The sequence below is a fragment of the Mustela lutreola genome, chromosome 4 (assembly GCF_030435805.1).
Source record: "Mustela lutreola isolate mMusLut2 chromosome 4, mMusLut2.pri, whole genome shotgun sequence".
NCBI lineage: Eukaryota > Metazoa > Chordata > Mammalia > Carnivora > Mustelidae > Mustela > Mustela lutreola.
Genome location: NC_081293.1, coordinates 141,635,068 through 141,659,407, shown reverse-complemented (window position 1 = coordinate 141,659,407; position 24,340 = coordinate 141,635,068).

The following is a 24,340-nucleotide window of genomic DNA, read 5'->3' as shown; positions in this document are numbered from 1 at the left end:
ATAATGGTCCAAATCTTCTTAAGAAGGCCAATTATTTCTACCTAACTGAGTCCAGTGGCAGTAGAAATCTAAATATCCTCAGTGTCTTGTACTTTTTTTACTTTTTGCCTTTAGTGTCATTATGTTTGTTTAGGCTCATGAAGGCAGTGTCAGCAGGATCTGTATTTTGTTAGAAAATAGCTGCCTTTCAATTTCCTTGTGATTAAGAAATATAGAGGTCTAAAAATTTTCTTAAAGCTATGGGTCATATTAAAAACATATTTAACGAAAGCTTTTTCTTATTCATTTAATTGGTTAAATTTGCATAACTAATGAGAGACCTACTGTTTGCAACACAACTCCCTATACTCTAGCTATTTCTACAAATATCTTTGGGGCTGTTTATGTTGAATATTGTTTTTGAATTATGAATGTGTTTTCCCTCCCTTTCTTCCTCTCTCTACCCATCACTTACACTGCAGGCACTGTTCAAATAGTCTGCATACCCAATAAATGGCATGGTGCAACAACTTAGTAGAAAAGAACCAAGCCTGGTGGGGAGATGACAGATGTTTTATTCCAGTTGCTTCCTCTAAACAGGAATAGTAGGTACAAGGTTCCTTCCAGGGTGTCTCTGTGGAGAGTCCAGCTTTTTATGTTAACTTATGAGTTACTTTGATAGTACCAAAAAGATACTGCAGAAACAGAAACATTTTCTACATTATAAGTTGGATATCTTTTTCATCAATAAGCTAAAAAATAATTCTATTTTATAAGTTTTGAAATTTATTAAGTGTTTGAAAATTGCATGTGTGATGAAAAATCTAGAAAAGTTTAATGTTGGGTGGTAACTGCTTTCGTTTTATAATCACAAAAGATTTTATTTAGGAATCATTCATTACTGTAACATTTAAAAAATCAAGTTTATGGCATTACACATAAAAATGAGAATCTCGGGCGCCTGGGTGGCTCAGTGGGTTAAGCCGCTGCCTTCGGCTCAGGTCATGATCTCAGGGTCCTGGGATCGAGTCCTGCATCGGGCTCTCTGCTCAGCAGGGAGCCTGCTTCCCTCTCTCTCTCTCTGCCTGCCTCTCCATCTACTTGTGATTTCTCTCTGTCAAATAAATAAATAAAATCTTAAAAAAAAATGAGAATCTCTTAAACTAATTCTTCTATATATAGGCTATAATTAATATGAACCAAAACACAGTGAATCTATATTTTTTTAAAAAAAGCAATAAGATTTAAAGAGTAAGGGCAAAGTAGCCTTTGTATTGAGAGGAAAAGGCTTTTTATATTTCCTGGTTCCCGACATAAAGAACCTTTAGCAGATGGAGGGATAATGAATAAACGCTCTTTTTTTTTTTTTCATTTTTGTTGTTGTTGTTGGAAGGTATACATATTGTAGTCCCTGGAACTTTTTCATTCTTTAAAAATAACAAATATATATTTTCACTAATATGTTGCATCTTTTAAAAGTAAAAATGTTCATTGTAAAAAAGCTTTTTCTAAAAAAACTTTAAAGATGAAGACCCAGTGAAGAGGCTATAGCTTTTCAGGCTGGACCAGCCAGATGGAGCAGACACCACTTTGGTGGTGACTCAGTTGAGCCCCACTCTTTGACTGGAGCACAATACCAATTAAGAGGTTTTAATCAACATGGAGAAGCACCCCCCCCCCCAAATCCAAACAGCTGGTCTGAATAATTTATTCACTCTTTATTTAAACAATCTGCTTTCATTTTTTTCCCTCATGTATTGTTTCTATTCTAGAAAGTACAATGCCCTACCTCCAGGTTGGGAAACAAGAATCTTAACTCCCTAGTAGATCCAAGTGTGACATGAGATGAATATGCATTTATACGTAACAAATAAGAGGGACTTCAAGTTTAAGGTTAAAATTTAATGTCCACTGAGAATATCAGCACTACTGTACTATTCAGATCACACACACACACAGTAAAAGGACTAAAAGCTTGTTTTGTTCATGTATCAAGATGAGGTGAGGTATTTGGTAGGTAAGGTGAGGAACAAAAAGAGAAAGACCCAGTGACATGAAGATCAATGCTTTACTCTGAGTTTGCCCAGAGGGGAAAAAAAATTCTATAGCTATTTCCATGACAGGTTGGGAAGGAGCACAGATACCATGTTGAATACAGCTTCCTCATACATCTGTTGATTTTTAAGTACCTGTTAGAATGGAGTCTACTGTTATGACAGACTATCTACTCAAGTGAATCGTTCTGCCTCCCGCACTATTATTTCAAGTGGGTAATTCATTTGTCACTTCCCATCTGAAAATATTGATTAAGTGTTGGACAGGCAGAGAATAGCAATGAGGCTGCTTTTTAATGAATTCAGAGATCTTCCAATAAGGACAATGTGGGGCAAAATGCAATGAGATTTCTTCTTTTAAGACTGATAAACTGGCGTGGGGTCACTTGCCTCTCCAAAGCACAATTATCCTTGCAGAAATAAGTATCGAGACTGCCATGACGATGATTTTTGTAGGCTGTCATTAGTTGGATGAAGATATTCTGGTATCTACTTTTTCCTACTCTCCCTCTTCCCCTCTCCAAGTTTATAATGTCATAATTGAATGTATCATGCTATGCAGCCTAACTTAGAGGTAAGGTAGGATGGTCATGGAGAAGAGCACTGAGTTTGAATCAGACCACTTTGGTTTGAATCTGGGATCCAGAACTTCTTAGCTGTGGGATCTTGGGCAAGTTAGTTACTTTCCTTAAGCCTCAATCTCCTCTTTAACAAAATAGTTTAGTAACAGTGCCCAGAACAGAGTTCAATGAAATAAGTATATATTGCTTGATCTTGTACCTGCTGCAGAATAAGCACTTAATTTTATTTTACCAAGATTTTTTTTGACAAATCAACTTCAGAACCTACAAGGACTCTCCTGTAGAATGCCATGAGTAGTTTTCCCCCAGTTTAAGATCCAAATTTAGCCTGTTCTAGACTAGTATACTTACGTGTATATATATATACAAATCATAATTATACAGATACACACAGTTTCTGTCTCTTGCTATGTATTTGCATACATACATACACATAGGTAAGTGTAGTCTATGAGAGTTTGCGTGTCCATTAGTAGTTTTTGACTGCTAAAGGAAATTGTGTAACTTCACCAAACTTGGATTTATGAGACTGTTAAAGGAACCACAGGAATAATATTGAGCTGGGAGTGAAATGGAGACTGGGGGAAAGTCGACATACCCTATAATCACAACAGTGGCAATGCAATGATGAAATACGTTTATGCAACTTGTTCTGTCTTCTTGGAAAATGGTACTTTTCCTATACAAACTTAAATATCACCTAGGAAAATATTCTTCCTCAGTCTCCCTTGTTAAATACTCCCTCGTTGCACACATAGAGGTACAATAGTTGAATAAAACAAAGAGTGACTTCATGTCCAGCACTCTCTTGTTTGTGTTCACCTGTGACATTTACAAGTGAAGACAAACAGAGCCTTCTTTTGTTTCCTGGATAATCACTCAGGTGTTAAAGAAGTTGATTCAGTTTTAAATGGCATGGTTTTCCCAAGCCTCAGGAAAATAACTGATGGCTTTCTTTTTCTTTTTCCATAGTTCAAATATACACACTGCAAAGTCATGTCTAACTGTTTAATTTTACAAGACTGAAAATATTGGATTTAAGGCTTAGGTTTTAGTTTAGGTTTATTCTTGGTGTCCAACCCTGTCTAAACTTTCACAGGCAAATCGGAAATGAAACACAATTGAAACTAAACCGAGCTTTTTCTGCCTGCAAAGGGGCCTTAATATTTCACTATGTGTTTTCAGACGGAATCTAATGAAAACGTGATTTTATACAGATTCCTTGTGTCAATTATTCCCTGTATCCCTTCTAAACTGATCTGTGCATTCAACGTGAAGCTTCATTAAGGATCAAGCCAAGTAGTCTTTAAAAAGTACAGGGTCTTGGTGATAGACAGATGGTGGCTTTCATGATGTCAGGAAGTGTCAGATATTATGGTTGGCTGCGGAATGGTGGCTACTATCCAAACAGATTGGGAAACAGACAGAAAGAGCAAGAACACCATTTGTTTTATTTAGATACATTGTGAACAGAAGGAAGCAAGACAGAGCATACTTTTACACATCTTTTTTCCACTCCTTGTGAAAACAGTTTAGGATTTGTTATGTTATATTAGCCCTTTCATTATGCAAAAACATGTGAAAGCCAGAGATGCTGGTGAAAGAATTTGTCTCATTGTGATTTTCTATGAAGTTTGTTTATTCTTATTCGTACCGAATGTGATTTCTAAAAAACATTTCTTCTCATTGGAAGTATCGAATGCTTACAAGTGAGATGAGGCCCTTCAGCAGTGCTGTACGGTTAGGAGATTAGGAAGACAGTATTGTCTTCCAGACCCAGATGAGCAACTCTCCGAGAATATGATAAAAAATTTCAGTTCCTAAGCTGACGGTGGTTCTTTGTGAAGAGCTGTAGGTCTGTGTAGGTCCTGAAGGGATTTAACTCAAACTGGCAGCCAGAGGGCAGTGTAAGTTCCAGACAGAAACCCGGGGTCCAGTTACAGGATTAAAGTTTTCAACGTGTCCTTGACCTAGGTATCATGTGTGCCATCATATATTGGTGGAGGTCTTCTTAATCCTTATAGAACAGAAAATATAAATTTGCTGGTATATTGAACAGAAAAAATACTTTTAAACTTCTTTGTTCTGCTCTTTACTTATATCCATCTATTATCTTTTTTTTTTTTTTAAGATTTTATTCATTTATTTGACAGAGATCACAAGCAGGCAGAGAGAGAGGAAGGGAAGCAGGCTCCCTGCTGAGCAGAGCACCCGATGTGGGGCTCGATTCCTAGGACCCTGGGATCATGACCCGAGCTGAAGGCAGAGGCTTTAACCCAGTGAGCCACCCAGGCGCCCCTATCCATCTATTATCTTAATCTATCATGATCTTTTACGCCATCCCTTGAAAGGTGACCAAAGTTATGGCATTTTGGATGGATTAGAGATCCAGTGCCACAGTCTACTTTACAGTTGGCCCCCAATCATGGAGAATGTTTTGGAAATATGGTTCCTAATGTGACCCCTCACATATTTGAATATCATGGATGATAATAAATGACTAAATGACTAAATCCTAAATGACTAAGAAGGCATATAACATTACCTAAAGAATTTGATAGTCTTAGGTTATACAGAATCCAAGGATTTGGGATGCAGAACGTCCCTGATAGACCACTGAAGATCAGGGGTTTTCACACTGTGCTTTATACAGCCCAGGACTCTGGTCTGCTCTCTCCACTTTATCTAAACAGTAGGGTAAATGAAAAGCCTTTCCAGCCTAGAAACAAACAGAAGCTGGAATTTTGGCTTAAGAAATAAACATTTCTTTAATGGAAAAGTGAAAGGCATTTTAACCAGAGCTGAGAGTTGGGCACGATTGCTTTTTCATTGCTCCCTAAATTCAAACAGGAGTCTAATTCCAGAGAAAGGTAGGGAATAACTATGGTAAAGTAGAAGGGCCCACTCCCTCTCCGCTTCACTCCCTCTGCCCACCCTCACTACCATGATTTGAGGCTTGATGTGACCAAAATATACAGAGGCTTTAAAAATGTAGGAGATCCTGAAAATAAGATATTTTGGCTAACTTCCCAACGTCCCTCTTTTGATTTCCCCTCCCCCGCCCAAAAAAAAAAAAAAACCCAAAACAAAAAATCATAAAAGCTGTGAGACAACAAAACAATATCTAAAGCAGTAGAGGGACCTCTTTTGGATATCAACTAATCCACAGTCGAATGAGACCTACTGTGAATTCTTTACTCTTCATTGGGGACTTTTGAACTCATAATATACATGCTGAAAACAGTCAATCTTTGTTAGTCATCTATTCACTTATAAGCAAAGCAAAGCTCTCATATGTTTCATTTTGTTTGTTAAGACAAGCACAGCCATCAGCAAGAGAATACACTGAGATACCTACCTGGTGGAAAGCATAACTGTGGATTGTTGGTAGGGACTGGAATAGACAGAAAGGAAGGTAATGCAGACTTTTTATACTAAGGGTTTATGCTAAGGACTGACTCAAGAGTTAAAGAGTGAATCTCATAATTTCTACAAAATTTTGGTTTATGCAGTAAATTTTATTGCCTTAAATAAAATTAATTCTTATTCTATCATGGAAAGGATCTGAACCACTTGACAGGTTAAAATTATGTTTCTCTAGAGCATGATTTTAATATCAGCACTGGTTAGGACTCATCAACTGTTGAAAGAATTGTTGTAAGGAGAAAGGTAACATTAGAATATTTGCTGAAGCCCTTAATTTATATCATGGAATTAAAATACGTGGGTGTCATCTTAAATCTCACTTGGACTTTCAAAGGAATGGTACACATGGAATCTATATTAAGATGTGGGTTATCAGAGGAGAAAGCATTTGATATTTATTGCTCAAATGTCATTTCATTAAGTTCCACACAACTACATAGAGAGTTGTATGTAAAATACGATGCCACAACTTGGCAATTTAACTTCTTATTTGGAAAAGAAGATGAGGCTTTGTTTCAATGTAATTTTCTATGAATTTTTTTAATAGAATATAATTTGTAAAAAAAAAAAAAAAACCCTCTCATTAGAAATATACACATTTTTAAAGATTTTTACTTACTTCAGAGAGAGCAAGTGAGAGACAAAGCACACAAGCAAGAGCCAGGGGTAGGGTAGAGATACACAGAGATTCTCTGCTGAGCAGAGAGCCCAATGCAGGGCTTGATTCCAGGACCCTGGGATCATGACCTACGCTGAAGGCAGCAGCTTAACTGACTGAAGCCACCCAGGTGCCCCATCATTAGAAATACTAAATGCTTGAAACAGAGTGAACTCATTCTGCAAAAATCAGTTTTTTTTTTTTTTTTCCCTCTGATGTTGACAACAAGAAAAATAAACCCAAAACCTCCTTACTTTATAATTAGTGGACAAAATTTTTTTTGCCCAAGTTGGTTGGTGTTAGATTGACTGGTTAAACCCAGAGCTATAAACTTGTGATTGAGTATAATTTTAAGATGATATGGCTATATATGTATACTACCATGCAAACTTTGATTAATTTAGACATAGTAACTGGTTTAAATCAACTACACAATCTAGAATTATCCTTAACTGTTGTTGGATATTTCCAAATCCCACATGCCTAACTGGTAATGGCATAAAACTAATCAGTTTTATGCCTTATACATATAAAGTATATTTGTTTTATTTTTATGACACAAACCTCTTCTTAAAGGTCTTATGATTTCACTCATAGAATTTGTGCCTCTTTGGGGAGAAAGGAGAATGACAGATGCTGATTGTCTCATTTCTGGATACTTTTAATCTCTGATAAGGAAAGCTTAGCCATAGTAAATTGGGAAGGAAGAAAATCTGAAATTCCTTAATAATGAGGTAATACACAGAGATGAAGAGTTCACTCTCATAGGGAAATGAAGAAAATTCATTCACAGTCTTGCCATTCAGAATAGCCTAAATTGACATTTTAACACCTTTCCTTATGGTCTATTTCTGTTTTGGGCTGAACTTTAGTTAAATACATTTTTAAAATCCTATTTCATATCAGAATTTTAACAGTTAATACCTTTGAATAGTAGGATTGGTGCTTAATTCAATGCTCTTTTTTGTAATTTCTCCAATCTTCAATTTCCCCATGATTTTATATTTCTTTTACAGTCAAAAGAATATATTTAAAATAATGAAAATAAGTTAGTCTGCAGCATTTGTCCTGGTAGATTTATGAGTCAGAAGTTGGGGAAACATGGGACTATTTCAGACAGAGACTTTTGGTAGGAAAATGGGGAGACTAAATTTCAAAGTGTAACTGGCTTCTGAGTTTAGTGGATGTTAGTAGGATCCCCATACCTTGACTGCCTTTTGATTGGTTCCCTTCCCAGACTCTGTGGATTAAGGTTACATGGTTTAGCCTCACACAATCACTAAACCCATTCAACAGAAGAATCTATTTCTCCAAATCTTATGGTTCAGTTATATTGATACTGACTTGATTTGCGGTGTGTGGCCATCCTTGGATCATTTTTGGCAGAAAGAGGATAGTCTGATAAGTTCTGCTTTTTTCATTCATTCACCCTCTGGATCCTAGGAATGAAATCTGAAGAACATGACTGAGAATGGAATGAAGAGTTTACCCAAATCAGAGCTAAGGTAGCTTTACAGTAAGAGGATAGTATAGATGTTGGGAATAAAATAAACAAATTTCACTGGAGATTTTTTGACAACACATACTGCTTAATGTTTTCGTGCCTCATGGACTTACTTCTTTGCCTGTTTCTTCATGTATTTTTCTATCACTTGCCATCACCCAAGTGATTTCAAATACTTTGGCTCCTCTGGTCGTCTCTCTTCTTGTCTGTCTATTCTTACTATACCCCTTAGGCAATTTGATCCACTTTGAATGTTTTCATCAGCATAACCATATGCTGGTACTTACTAAGTCTTTACTTCTGTCCCAACTTTCTCTCCTCTGGACAAAGTCTTCCTGTCTGTCTATCTAAGAGACTTCTCTCCATGGATGTCCTACCCTCAACCTTCACTAATCTCATAGTGAAAATCTCACATACCCTTGTGAATCTGGTTTTCCTTTTCACCTTAGAGAATGCCACCTGCTCTCCTATTAAATACTAAGCCAGTTTTCAGTCCTATTTTGTCCTTATTCTTTGAAAATATCACTGTGCCTCTATTTTTCTTGCTGCTGTCATTCCTTGCCTGCGTTGCAGGAGTGGTTTTCCATTCAACTCTGCTGATGCTGAGCTCACCCCTGATCCTCCATTCCCGCCTGCTAAAGTTACTTTCTGAAATAGGACCACGCCACTCCTTCACTCAAAACCCACAGTACTGGCTTGAATCCTCTTGAATCATGTCAAATGATCTCCAGGTATGTGGAGATACTATCACCCTTATTTGAGAGATCAACATTTTAGCTAATTATTTTCGGTGTCATGGTCCTTTGCAATGGACCAGTCACCTTTGATGCCTATTCTAAACTGAGATATATGCTTCTCCTACCCATTACAGAGTTTTAAACTCTGGTTTAAAGTTCCTTTTTTCCTTGACTTTCTTGCTCAGTGGACTGAATAACCCTTGAAGACAAGGACTTTGTCTTGATCACAGTTTATTTCTAGCCTCTAAGACAGTGCTGTGTGCTTAATTGTCTCCCAAAATAATGTTTATTGAGTGTGTGAAAGCAATTGTTACCTCACGTTACAAAGAACCCTCACAGCCATAAAGAAGTTGTGGCTTCTTAAGGTTATACAATGACTGACTTAATGTGAATGTGGCTACGGGCTAGTATTTTAGCTTTACAGTCACGTTGTTAAATTTCTCTGCAGGTTTTTGGGGCAAAGTCAATCAGAGTGGTCTTGCTGAAGAGGATCATGTTCCTTTATCTTCAGGAGTTTATTGTCATCAAATGAGATAGCTCTTTTTTTTTTTTTTTTCTTGAAGTACCTATATAACATCTCAATAATGACAGATTGATTAGGTTTCATCTCTGAAGAGAGTTGATAGCCTAACATGAGGGTAGGAATCATTACCTTCAGCTGGTCATTAATCCCCAAGAAATATCCTTCCCCCCTCAGCAGTAATTGCTCTTATAAATTGAAAAGTAGAAATATATTTATGCAAGCCTGAAAATTTCTGTTTTCTCCCATTTCAGTTGTATGTACAAGGCATTTCTAGAGGCTTAATGTTCTGTATTTAGGCTTCTCAGATTGCTTAATACAGTTTTCCACCCTCAGATTATATAGTGGATAAGATTTCCTCCATCACTTCTAACCCAATGATCAAAGCAACAATCAAAACCCATTTCATGTGAATACTATTCTGAAGAACATTTGTGCATTTCCCAACAGCCAATCTGCCTTATTATAGCATAACTCAGTTGATACTTCTGCTTGCCTGTTATATATCATAAGGTTTTCTTAAAAGAGGATTCTTTATTCTTATGGAGGTAAAGCTATATAGTGAGAGAGAAAAAAAAAACTGATTTAAAACTAAGCGTCTATCTACTTGTTTGAAGGGTGTGTATGTGTGCTTTAAAACTGTTGTTTTTATTTTTTATGAAAGCTGAAGGTGATTTATTTCTATGATCATATATAATGAAATTGATAGATGTTTAAGAGACAGTCCTGTAATCAATAAAGGTTTCTATAGATGTATTACTAGGTTTTCTTCTGTGTAATGGCACAAAACTGGAGGCTGTAATATTTTAACTTATGTTTGTGGCCGATTGGACTCTCATATCTGATCTCACTTGTGGTCAGTAGCAAACGCTGGTGCTCTTGCTGGCTGTGTTTTATGCTGTGCAAGACAAAGCGGTCCCTGGCTGAATGATTGTATAATTAGTCACATATGCAGTAAGCTTTGAGCAACTAAACCAGCATTCTTAGATTATATAACTTGAATCATGTTATATAACTATGATGATGATTTGTGGACAAGACCTAGTCTTTCTTTGGAAGTGGCCTCCATTTAACAGGGAAGCACATTTCCTACAGGTTCCTTTTTCTTCCTTCATACTTGAGTAGAAGAATGAATGGATTGATGAATCTGGTACAAAGACAAATATGGTCACTTAGGAAAATAAGGTAATTGGAGTTAGTCCGTTTCTGTTTCATGGTTGATAGGTTATTGTACTTGGGAACAATATACAGATTGTGAGGTTTCTTTTTTTTTTTTTTTTTTCTGCTTTGAAAATTATTTAAAATACATTTAAATTCAAATTGTACAGAAATACTTTTGCCCATTTCCATGGCCATTAAGACAATTCCCCTGTCTTAGGAGCAAGATGAACTATTGCTCCCTTGCTCTTAAGCCAGCTATGATTCATGACTCAGTCACTCATTTGTTCTTATTTTGCACTAAAAATCACTCTATGCACTAACGTTTTTCCTTGTTTTGCTTTAATGTGGTTTCTGATTGGTTTCATGAGTATACAAAATGTCGAAGATTGCAGCCTTTGAAGGCAATTGTTTTAGATTTTTATAATTTTGAAAGAGTTGCTTGGAGAAATGATACACATTTTTACAAAATGTTTGTGATGATGATATGAGCACTTAAAATGGTACTAGGTGTGGAGTCTGTCATGTTGGGTTTTAATTTTGTTTTTCCCTGAGTTGAGGTACTTAAGTTAATACAGATCACTTAATTATTTGAAGGAATAACCTCAGAAGTCTACAGTAAGTAATAAGTCTATGCTAAAGTCCTTATCCTTCTTTCTGGCTATTGGTGGGTAGGCAAGAAATCAATGTTTGTTTGTTTGTTTTTTTAAAGATTTATTTGTTTATTTTAGAAAGAGAGCAGAAGCATGTGAATAGGGGGAGGGTCAGAAGGAGAGAGTCAAGCCAATTCCTCTCTGAGCCAGAGCTAGACAGAGAGCTCCATCCTACAACCCGTGAGATCATGACTTGAGCTGAAACCAAGATTTGGACACTTGGTTTCCAACCAAGTCAGACACCTGACTAAGACACCCAAGTCCCCCAGAAATCAATGGCTTTAAATTAATAATACCTAATTTAGGTGTTAACAGACCAAACAAAACATGTATTCAGGATTGAACTACAGTTGAAGTTAGTGTAAATTAATCTGAAATAGTGAAGTTATAGAGAGTCTAGATTCAAAATAAGTACAAATTAGATTAAACTCAAAAGTTTTTATCCACGTCCTTCTCCTAGATTAATGTTTGCCTGCATAAGTTTTTGAATCACATCAAGGAAACGATCAGACTTTTAAATCCTCTTGAGAAGTTGGACATATAAACTGCAAGAAATGATAAGCTGAATTTTCAACAGCTAACTTTTTTTGTAAATCACATTTGCCATAGAGAGATCTAAGTAATAATAATACAAAAAAGGCTGGAGATTATAGTATTTTTTCTGTAAATTAGCAATGTAATTATAATGGCTTCAAAATGCTATGGGGGTATTGCAGAAAATAGAAAATATAAAGCTATGAAGATATGAAGTAAAAGATGAATTTATGAGGGCTTATATTATAAATCACCAGTTAGTGCATCATGTTTATGCATTAATTCATTTCACAAACACTGAGAACTCACAGTGTGTCAGACACTAAGCTAGGTTCTGTGAAAACAAAAACCTAGAAAGCAGTTCCTGCCCTTGCAGGGCTATGATCCACTGAAAGATAAGGCTATTAAAAACATTTTATATATGGAGAAAATTGTATAAAAAGCAGATAGAAAGAATTAACAGCATGGGTCAAGGGCTCCTGAGAAGTTTCCTTGTAGTTTGACCCCTAATGAAAGAGTAGGAGTTGCAATATTAGTGGGTGTGCATGTGTATTTGTATATGTGTATGAGGACGGAGGGAGGAAGAGTAGGTTGCATGCAGAGAGGAAACTTACACTCCGAGGCCTGGAAATGAGAGCAGATACATGTGGTCTGTAGTGAAGAGGAAAACAGTGAGGGTTGGAGAGGAGATCAAGCTGAAAGAGTGGGCTGGAGGCAGATCTTAGAGTCTCTTAAGCCTTCAAAAGCATTAAAGATTTTGTTAAGAAGAAGCCACTAACGCATTTTAAGCAGGAAATGATGTGGTCAGATTCTGTTGTTGTTGTTGGTAAACTCAGTTTTGATGACTTTCCGGTTTATTGAAGTAATACTTAATTCGTGACCACACAAATAACAAATGGAATGAAGCACCAAGAGAAGATACAGAGTATTGCTAACTATTTAACAAGTTAAAAAAGGTTCTTCTCTTTCTCTTTCTCCCTCTCCTCCCCCTCCCTCTCCCTTTCCCCCTCCTTGTCCTTCTGCTCCTCCTCCTCCTCCTCCTCCTCTTCCTTCTTCTTCCTCTTCCCCTGCTTCTTCTTCTTCCCCTTTTTCTTCTTCTCCTTCTTCCTCCTCTTCCTCCTCCTTCTTCTCCAAGAAAATGTGTAATAGGGGACAGTGCTTCTCGAACTATCTGTGGTGGAATACTAGTTTTCTTTTCGTTACCTGTCACAGACCGATAGCTTTATTCTATTTATTTATTTATTTATTTATTTTTAAAAGATTTTATTTATTTGACAGAGATCACAAGCAGGCAGAGAGGCAGGCAGAGAGAGTGAGAGGGAAGCAGGCTCCCCGCTGAGCAGAGAGCCCGATGCGGGACTCGATCCCAGGACCCTGAGATCATGACCTGAGCCGAAGGCAGCGGCTTAATCCACGGAGCCACCCAGGCGCCCGACTGATAGCTTTATTAAATGCAATAAGGATGAATTATTTGGAAAACAAACTTTATAAAAACATACATATAAAATGTAAGCTTCCATTTATTATTATTTTTATTATTAGATTCAGTAGGCATAGTATTGCATTTCCATGAATATAATGAGAATAAACATAGGGAAAGAGGAAGGAATCTTTGAGACTATTCACCTTGCTCATTGCAAGTGTGTGGGTGATTAACATTTCTGTCCTTATCTCATCGCAGACCGTTAAAAATATAGTTCACAAATCACATTTTGAGAGAGTTCTACATTAGCAATTACTCTATATACTGATGATATAAAAAATTGTATTTTGGAGTTGTTTTGTTTTGTTTTTTGTACTTTGGAGTTTTTTAAAGGTGAGAAAAATGAAACAAAATTGAGTTCAGCAAGAGGCAGTTGGATATCATGTAGAGAGACATGAAACTTAAAGATTGTAAAGTCTTTCTAAATAGCTTCAGAATAATCCAGGAATATTACAATCTTCTTTCTCTGGATTAAAAAAAGTGGCTTTGGGTGTCATTTTGCCTGTCGTACTACCTACATCCAACCTGAAGAGCATTACATTGACCTTGCAGGCAGTGAGAACCAAGGACTTTGACTTTAGTTATTTTCTGGAACATTGTTACAGTGGTCGTGTTGAAAGTCTAAGATCTCTCTGTGGACAGCTACTTTCTAAGAAACATGGTATGGAGAGAGTGGGATTGAACTGTTGAGGTAATACTTGAGTTTCATATGTTAGATACTAGAAAGCAGGAGTGAAGTCTACCAAGGAGCAGCTACATGGATATATGGATGCCGATGGAAATGGAGAAAATTAACTTCGTATTCCTATGTCTATTTAAAACATTAATGTCAACAAATTTCATTAATTTGAAAAATTTGTTTTTCTTTAGGCATTTATTAATTCACTTATTAACTTAACCTAACCTTGCTGAGCATCGATTATAGGCCTATAACTATGTTGGGAGCTAGAATTATAGAAAATATGATTATACGTGTAAAAATTGCTCATCTAGGAAAAGGTGGACAAAAATATAAAGAACCACAATTTGATGGTTTAGCTGTTAAAGTAGTATCCATGGCAGAAGTTTAGTTTTGGGAAAGACTTAAAGCCTTCCACATCTCCCAGGAGTGGAGATATATCATTGTGTAAGTCTGTAATACAAAATGATCAAAACATGTACTTTAGGATATAATACAGCTCATATCATTTTCCCTGGCCAGTGTTCATATATTTTTTGTTTCTGGCCTCTCAATTTTGACTTACTCATTTTTTTTTCCTATTGGGACTATATCCTATCATTAGAATATAGTAATAATCAACTAGTTACAATCAACTAGTAATAATTACAATGAAATTAATAAATAGAAAGTAGCTCATTTATTAGCTCTTACAAGCCAATCACTTTACGATTTTTATTTAATCCTACCAACAGCTGAGAGATATGCCCATTTTATGGATGAGGAAATTAAGGTAATTTGCCCAAGATGATACAGCAATTATGTAACTACTTGAGAATTCAAGCCCAGACAATACTGCTATACTGTTTTCTAGCATTAGCCATTATTATGATTTTTCCAGATTTTTTTCCCTGATGCCCAGATCCTTTGTATCAGTGCCTATCTGCATTCCAACCCTATGCCTCTGAAGAACAATCTAAGTCCACGACTTTTTCAGATTTTTATTTCTCTGGGTTGTCCGCTTCTCTTGAATTGGTCTATTCACTTTGGTTATAGAGCAGATGAGCTAAACTTCTTGGTCTGAAAGTATATTTTTTAAGATTGCAACCCATCTCAAATCTATTTTTGAAAGAAGTTAACATCTAAATCTTGAGTGTATCAGTTTTATTTAATCGTTGAAAGAGCATCATAAATAAAATGGATCTGGTTCTATAGCAAAGTATTAAAGAAAAAGACCTAAAAACTGTTAGTTAAGCCCTATTTTGCTTACTATCATAAATTAGCATGAATACTTGCATTCTCTACCTTATGTCTGGCAAGCGTTGGGCATTTTAAATTAATGAATTTCTCAACCACTTAGGGAGGAGATTTAAAACAAAGTTTACTCTCAAGATGTAACTTGAGACTGAGTTATACCACTGTTTTATTATTCCTAATGGCACCGAGTCAATCCACAGATATTTCATCCTGCAATTTTCTGCTGTTATGAAAATGCATAATGTTAATCATTGTAATACTTCATAATCTGACCATAAACCAATGTTTATAGTCAGTTAATCATTGTATTACTTTGCTTTAGGTAATTTAGTACTTTACCATAATGTAGCAATCTACTTAATATAAATTTTAAAGTGAACACAATAAAAGTTGTATAGCATTAATATATTATGCATGCTAACCTGAAATTTTAAAATACAACTGAAGTTTGGACAGAGTTCAGATGTTCTACGACTTTGGTTTCTTCTGTCTTTCCTGGGAAAAGAGGGAAGACTTAAAAGCAGAGAAGTACACTCTTACTCTGCTTCCAATTATTTATGCATCTGTCACAACCTGCTTCAGGTAAGAATAGCTTTGACTATCTGCAGGCTGCCACTTAGGAATCTACAACTACTCATTTTTTTTTTTTTTAAACAACTACTCATTTTTTGAAAGACTGAACTTTAAGGACAACATATCTCAAATTAAAAAAAAAAAATCAGTAAGCTTGGGAATAGTTGGCAGTAATTTAAATAACGTGAAATAGCGCTTTGCTTACAGTGGACCTCAAGGAATTTTTTTATGAACACTTCGAATAAACACTAAGATTTCAAGACAATGAAATTGGGTATAATCTTGGTTCTGAAAATGCATTTACTGAGTGGCTGCTAGTTTCCAGGCACAGGGTTAAGTGCTTTCTTTGTGCATTATCACCTTTAGCCCTCATCCTAAACCTGAGGTAGAGATTGCAATCTTGGCATGTACAACTTGAAAATCTGGTAATGCCACACTGTGATGTTGGTTGAGATTTTTAAAACAGCAAAGGACTCTGTACTCATAAGGGCCTTCCCTCCATTCTTTGTATGAGGATGAAGAATATGGGTACTGGGGACATGTTTTTGGCTCCCAGCCACCAAAGTCTCAGCATCAGCATCTGGCACACCCACACTGATGGGACTAGGTGGTGGATTCAAGGAAGAGACAGACTATTGTAATAAGTCAGAAAAAGGCTGTATATACGTAGCTCCCATGTGAATGAAAATCAGTTGCGTATAGTCTAGCTATCAGCCTCCATGTTAACAAAACTTCAGTAACGTTTGCCAAAGGAAAATTTGGTGCATATTTAAAAAGTCACCTGGGAATTCTTTTAGTAAGATTAGAGTTTTGTGGTTCCCTTGGATTTTAAAAATATTTACACTGTCTTCAAATGATGAAGTCCTTTCAGGACTATTATTCCTGACAAGACATTCAGAATGACAATATCTTTATGTGGATTATACTTAAAAAACTTGAAGAGCTAAGCTATGTTCCGTACTTGTTCTTCTTCTTTCAACCCTACCAGAGTGTGGTGAATAATGAGACACATTAATTTGATTGAATGATTGAAAAATGCTTTTTAGTTTGTTTGTTTTGTTTTACAAAATAAAGTTTTCTCTTCTAGATGCTTTGGACTTAAAGAAAGATCAATGAAACAGCTAGAAACTGCTTTAGCAGTGATTAGAAGCATGATAAGACTAGCGCAGAGGTGACTAAACTTGCTGCCCACTAGAATCACCAGGTGGTCTTCAAAAAACTTCAAAGCCAAGGCCACACCCCAGGCAACTGAATGATAATCTAACAGGTGGATGGGTAGTGAGATACAGGTACCAGTACTTTTGCAAGTTTCCCAGTGATAGTAATAAGCTAAAAAAGTTAAGGAACCATTGACCTATTTTATCTTGCATAATGGGCATTGCTTTCAAACTTGGCTTTATTCTGTTTGAGATAAGTCTATCTCAGATTAAATATTTTCATTATACTTTTGTCTGAACATAAACATAACAATGTGTAGAGATTATGTAATATATTGTGTGCTTCATGAATGAATATCACTAGTGTAGACTGAGATGGTGAAATTCTTTTCACCATATTTTTTAAGAAAATTTTTTATTTTTCAGTGTTCCAAGATTCATTATTTACACACACCCAGTGCTCCATGCAATACCCTCCTTAATACCCACCACCAGGCTCACCCAATCCTCTACCCCCCTCCCCTCCAAAACCCTCAGTTTATTTCTCATTGTTCATAGTCTCTCATGGTTTGTCTCTCCCTCTGATTTCCCCCAACTCACTTCTTCTCTCCGTATTTTAGAAAATAAGACAAATGGACTGTTTAGAGAAATATCTTGGTTTAAATAAAATTCACTGGGAAAAATAAAATCACAACAGAATATTTATGTGTTTACAGTAATGGCAATACTGTTAAACTTCACTATATTTTCCAGCTATTGGATCTGATTGTTAGTACCTGTACAAGAAGCTTATAATGAATACTTAGAAAAATTTGTTAATAAGAAATCAACCTTTTTTCTTTCTCATATGTTTTCATTGCTTTTGTGAATGAAACTATATGCACACTTAATTCTGACCTTAAAAATGTCTATAGGCACAGCAACATCTGACATTTACTGACCATGTCTTTTAGGTTCTTTTCTTTTTTCTTTTTAAGTTATTTTCATATATTATCTCCATTCTTGAAATTGACTTTTGTATTCCCCCACTTGTATTGAAAAGGAAATGGAGTTCAATAAGGTCTTTATAGATCTTGGATACTAGCCCTTTATCTGATAAGACATTTGCAAGTATCTTCTCCCATTCTGTCCATTTTCATTTGGTTCTGTCCACCATTTCCTATGCTGTGCAAAAGCTTTTTATCTTGATAAAGTGCCAGTAGTTCATTTTTGCTTTTGTATCCCTTGCCTTTAGTGATGTGTCTAGCAAGAAGTTGCACCAAGATTATAGAGGTTTCTGCCTGTGTTCTCCTCTAGGATTTTAATAGATTCCTGTCTCACATTTAGATCTTTACTCCATTTTGAGTTTATCTTTCTGTATGGTATAAAAGAATGGTCCAGTTTCATTCTTTTGCCTGTGGCTGTCCAATTTTCCCAGTACCATTTATTGAAGAAAGTGTCCCTCCTCCCCCCGACTGGATATTCTTTCCTGCTTTGTCAAAGATTAGTTGACCATAGAGTTGAGAGTCCATTTCAGGGTTCTCCATTCTGTTGCATTGATCTATGTGTTTGTTTTTGTGCCAATACCATATTGTCTTAATGATTACAGCTTTGTAATATACTTTGAAGACAAGCATTGTATGCCACCAGCTTTGTTTTTCTTTTTCAACATTCCAAGATCTATAAAGAACTTATGAAATGAAACATCCAAAACAAACAAACAAAAAACAAACAAACAAAAAAAACCAAATAAACCGGTCAAGAAATGGGCAGAAGATATGAACAGATATTTTTCCAAAGAAGACATACAAATAGCCAACAGATACATGAAAAAATGCAAAAAATGCTTCAGATCACTTGGTATCAGTGAAGTTAAAATTAAAACCACAATGAGATACCACCTCATATCAATCAGAATGGCTAAAATGAACAAATCAAAAAATAACAAATGTTGGTGAGGATGTAGAGAAAGGGGAACCCTCTTGCACTGTTGGTGGGAATGCAAGCTGGTGCATCCACTCTCAGAAACAGTGTGGAAGTTCCCCATGAAGTTAAAAAGAGCTACTTTTCCAGTCCCGTCCATATTGCTACAAAAATTGGGTATTCATCCTTTCTTATGGAGGCATAATACTCCATATTGTATATGGACCACATCTTCCTTATCCATTCATCCATTGAAGGGCATCTTGGTTCTTTCCACAGTTAGGCAACCGTGGCCACTGCTGCTATAAACATTGGGGTACAGATGGCCCTTCTTTTCACTGTATCTTTGGGGTAAATACCCAGGAGTGCAATTGCAGGGTCATAGGGAAGTTCTATTTTTAATTTCTTGAGGAATCTCTACACTGTTCTCCAAAGAGGCTGCACCAACTTGCATTCCCACCAACAGTGTAAGAGGGTTCCCCTTTCTTCACATCCCCTCCAACACACGTTGTTTCTTGTCTTGCTAATTTTGGCCATTCTCACTGGTGTAAGGTGATATCTCAATGTGGTTTTAATTTGAATCTCCCTGAGGGCTAGTGATGATGAACATTTTTTCATGTGTCTGATAGCCATTTGTATGTCTTCATTGGAGAAATGCCTGTTCATATCTTCTGCCTATTTTTTGATATGATTATCTGTTTTGTGTGTGTTGAGTTTGAGGAGTTCTTTATAGATCCTGGATATCAACCTTTTGTCTGTACTGGGACTGGAAGGGGTTATGCTGAGTGAAATAAGTCAATTATCATATGGTTTCACTTATTTGTGGAGCATAACAAATAGCATGGAGGACATGGGGAATTAGAGAGGAGAAGGGAGTTGGGGGAAATTGGAAGGGGAGGTGAACCATGAGAGACTATGGACTCTGAAAAACAATCTGAGGGGTTTGAAGTGGTGGAGGGGTGGGAGGTTGGGGGAACCAGGTAGTGGGTATTAGAGGGCACAGATTACATGGAGCACTGGGTGTGGTGCAAAAATAATGAATACTGTTATGCTGAAAATAAATAATAAATTAAAAAAAAAAAAGAGCTACTTTATGACCTGGCAATTGCACTACTAGATATTTACCCAAAGGATAGAAATGTTGTGATCCAAAGGAGCACCTATACCCCAATGTTTATAGAAGCAGTGTCCACAATAGCCAAACTATAGAAAGAGCCCAGATGTCCATCAACAGATGCATGGATAAAGAAGATGTGGTATTCATATGCAGTGAAGTATTACTCAGCCATCAAAATGATGAATTCTTACCATGTTCAATGACATGGTTGAAACTGGAGGGTATTGTGTTAAATGAAATAAACCAATCAGAGAAAGCTAATCATCATATGGTTTCACTCATATGTGGAATTTAAGAAAAAAGAATCATAGGGGAAGGGAAGGAAAATAAAAAAGACAAAATCAGGGAGACAAACCATAAGAGACACCTAAGTTGAGGAAACAAACTGAGGGTTTTTGGAGGTGGGTAGGGGATGGGGTAATTGGGTGATGGGCATTAAGGAGGACACCTTAATGATGCCCATTACTTAATGATGTAATGAGCACTAGGTGTTCTGTGCAATGGATGAATAACTGAGCTCTACATTTGAAACTTATGATATGCTATGTGTTAACTAATTGAATTTTAATCAAATAATTTATAAAAAGAAAAAGAATAGACATTGAGAGACTCACCTACTTTCATAACCAATAAAGCGGCAAAGCTGGGATGTTAAGCTAGCATGGTCCAGTTTGAAAGCATAAGTTTTTTTTTTTTTTTTTTTTTGGTTTATTTCATCTTATTTCTCTAGTCCCAAGAATTAAATTTGTCCTGATTTCATTGAAATGTACAATCTTCCTTCCACTATGTCTGCCATTTAACAATCGATTATGAGGAGGGAGTTCAAAGAATTACTTCCTGGCCTAAACACAGTCAAAATCAGGAAAGGGTGTGTGTATATTTCCTTAAGTGTGTAAATTTTGAATCTGGCTTTACACATATAAGGGTGAGATAAAAACAAAAATTACATGCTGGTGGGGATTAAAACTGTTGAGCTTTTGGAAATTGGCTCCTTCCTGTGTTTGCCGCAACCAGTCTGGTGCTTTGTGTCACACTTCCCTGCCATATGCAGGCACATTGGCTCTTTTCCTAGGGAAATTGTTTATTTTAAAACACTCTCAGAAGACACTATTGGCTAAACAGTGGTTATCCCTGTTTTCTGCCATACGGAACCTAATATTTTGTGATTATAACTCTAATGGCTTCTTGTGTTCAAGTGATAAAAATCCAACTCACACTAGCTCAAGCCAAAACAAACAACAAAACAAAAACAATGAAAACAAAACTCAACAAACAGTGACCACACACTTATTGGAAGGATTCTGGGGGTAGCACCGCTTCTGAAGGAACTTATGTAAGAATGAACTGCTTTAGGGCTTTTAGGCACAGATAGGCAGGATGTGTCTTTGCTAGGCTTTCTGCTTTTCCTTATTTCATGTATTTCTTTGTGCATTCACCTTATTCTGTTCTACTCTTTCACGTACTTGAGAGTATGTAGGAGAGATGACAAGGGGCTTGGGGCTGAAGTACAGCTTCATGCTTTTATCTTCTGAATTTAGGCATCTGATAGGTAGGAGTTCTTATCCTTATTCCCAGACCAAAGGTAAGAACCACCCAAGGGAATGGCTCTGCCTGTTCTGGTTTGGTTGTCCTGCTCTCTCCTGGATGTGTCACTGTGGTGACACCTGGATTCCATGTCTAATCCTCAGCGTACCAGGGTTAGCACCCTCCTCCACACTCCAGAGTTGGGGGAGAGAGACAAGTGAGCCTAAATGGAAAGGAAAGAGTTTGTTCCAGAAGAGGATGAAGAAAGAAGACCTGATGGCTAAAATGGTAGGAGACAATCGCCCAGACATTCCTTTGAGTTCTTTGTATGAATTCATTTCCCACATCACTTGGTGGATAAGTAAAACATGAGGTTTATAAGTTGGTGTCTTACCTATTGCCAAAGTTAACTTAGGACAGAGTTATGTTTTTGAAAACATAGTGAAACTACTAGAAATTAGGGTGTCTAGCTGTCATTGTGGTTTTGAATAATAGATAAAAATGTGGAATTGAGGTGAAACCAAGGCCATTCACTCTTAGTACAATTTTGTTATTTCTCTGAGCCTCATATGCCTCCTTACTTCAGTGGGAGGGGAAGAGTACTTGTGAGGTAGTATTGTGCATGTGTTCAAGGAGATCACTTAAAAAAGCTTTCAGTCAAGAACTTGTTATATAGTAAATACTCAATGTATATTAACTAATAGTAAAAACAACAAAGTCTACTAAGAACAACAGAAACAACTCTATAGTTTAATAATGAGATAGAGATCAGAATGAAAATGTCAGGTAATCACAATAGACTTCATTTTTAAAAATATGCATATATATATATATATAAATATGTACATGTGTATATATGCTCAGTTACTAGTTTGTAAGGTGAACAGCTTATTTCAAATATGTATGAGCCAGGCATGGAGAATTTCAACCTCTTCCATTAATGTCAGCTTTGTTCTGATGTTTTCCTTAGCACTGGTCAAACCTTGAACCTCTGTCATTTTTACATTTGAATCTTTCCTTTTTAAATTCTATTCCACATCTGTATATCTTCATGGAATCCGAAACCTAGTTCCCAAAGCTGCATCTTTATGAGGAATATTCTATAAAAATCACTTTTGCTTTAAGAAGTATTGAAACTTGCATATAATAAAGCTTTTAACAATATCTTTGTATTTTTTACAACTCCTTGCATAATTTTTGGCACTTCTCTGTAAATATGTGAAATGTGTAGAAAAAAATAGTCTATCTGATCTTTATAACAAAATAGTGACAGGTCCAATGAAAAGAGTACTTGAAAAGTTAGTTTCATAATGAGAATCCATATGGGGATGGAGAATTAGTACCTGCATTAAAGTGCTTCTATTGGAAAAAAATTTACCAAATTTAAAAATAGAACAACACTTTATTTTGCAAGACACACAAAAATTGTTTTTATGAAAAATGTAATTGTTGACCACCAGATGGCTCTCATATTTTTAAAAATTCAGCAGAAAGAGTGGAAATTATATTCAAAACAAACAGATTTAAAAAGGATTGATTTAAAGAAAGTGACATAAACTTAAGCACATGAAAATATTGAAGTCCTATAATATCTGGAATTTTCTTTTTAAAAATGTATGAAGTATACATGAACAGCATGATACAATGTACCTTTTAAGTTTTTACTCCAGTCTTTGAAAATATCATGCTGTTGGCACTTCAAGATGGAAGACTAAATATTAGAAAAAAAATATGTCAGAGGATAGAGTGGTTTTAGTATTTTAATAGGAGGTTTTAAAAAAACAAACATCATGTCTTGTAATTAATGTAAGGAGGAATCCATATTTTGTGCTTCTAGATTTTTCCCTGGTACGATGTATTATTGATTACACATCTTCCTCAATGACATGGCTTCTTTATTATAAGTATCATTCCACAGGGATTCTAACAATAATGCCACATTAGAAATCAAGGTTCTCCATAAAAATGGAACTAATTTTGATCTGTGTTAACCGTGGAGCCAGTTTGTATATGGGATGCATTCTGCATCGCAGCTCGAGCCTGGACATTGCTGGTGTCACAATGTTTTGAAGGATGTCTTCTATCTGTTTTAATATGTAAGCTATTAAGATAAAAGACCCTACACTTGTTGCTCTGACAGCTTTTTTAAAGGCTGAGCTGCCCAATTTGTCTTTCATTAAAAGCTCTAGTGCAGTTTTATGATTTGTAGTCACTGAGCCGTTGAGCTTTCAGAGTGTACAATTCTATTTTGAGAACTTTTTCTTGTCAATAAAAAAGGCATATGCCTCCATGAGTCATCTAAAGCGAGCAAACTCCCAAGGAAGAGTTGACCTGCACTTCCGCCCTGCTACTGCATTTCCCCTACCTTTTCTTGTCAGCACAGAGCTTGCCCCTCTGCCTCCTACTACGGAGAAACCAGTAATGTGGAGACAAGGTCTCCTTAGCCCATATGGTTTTATTTGTGTTCCGCTGGCACAGTTATAGTCATACAGTAACCAACATAAATTTTTAGTTTTATTATCACCTCTAAAAAGAGACAGAAATGTGAAAATTGAAGCCAGAAGGTTTGTATCACAGGATTAATTAGGCAGGGCCAACTGGAGTCTCACTCCTCCTGGCAGCCAGTGCCTCAAGAAGGTGCCTGCCTTCAATTACGGAGCGCACAAAGCAATTAAAAACCCTGTTTCTTTTTCCTGAGGTGTTACTTGTTACTTGATAAATCTCTTTTTTAAAATTCTCTGGGGATCTGAACTGGCTTGAGGTGCAATCTACTGGGGTAGATATTCATGAAAAATTGATTTAGCTCTAGCCTAAGTGCAATAGGTTTAAAATAAACCTGAAAGGAATGAACAGTGTGTTTCTTGG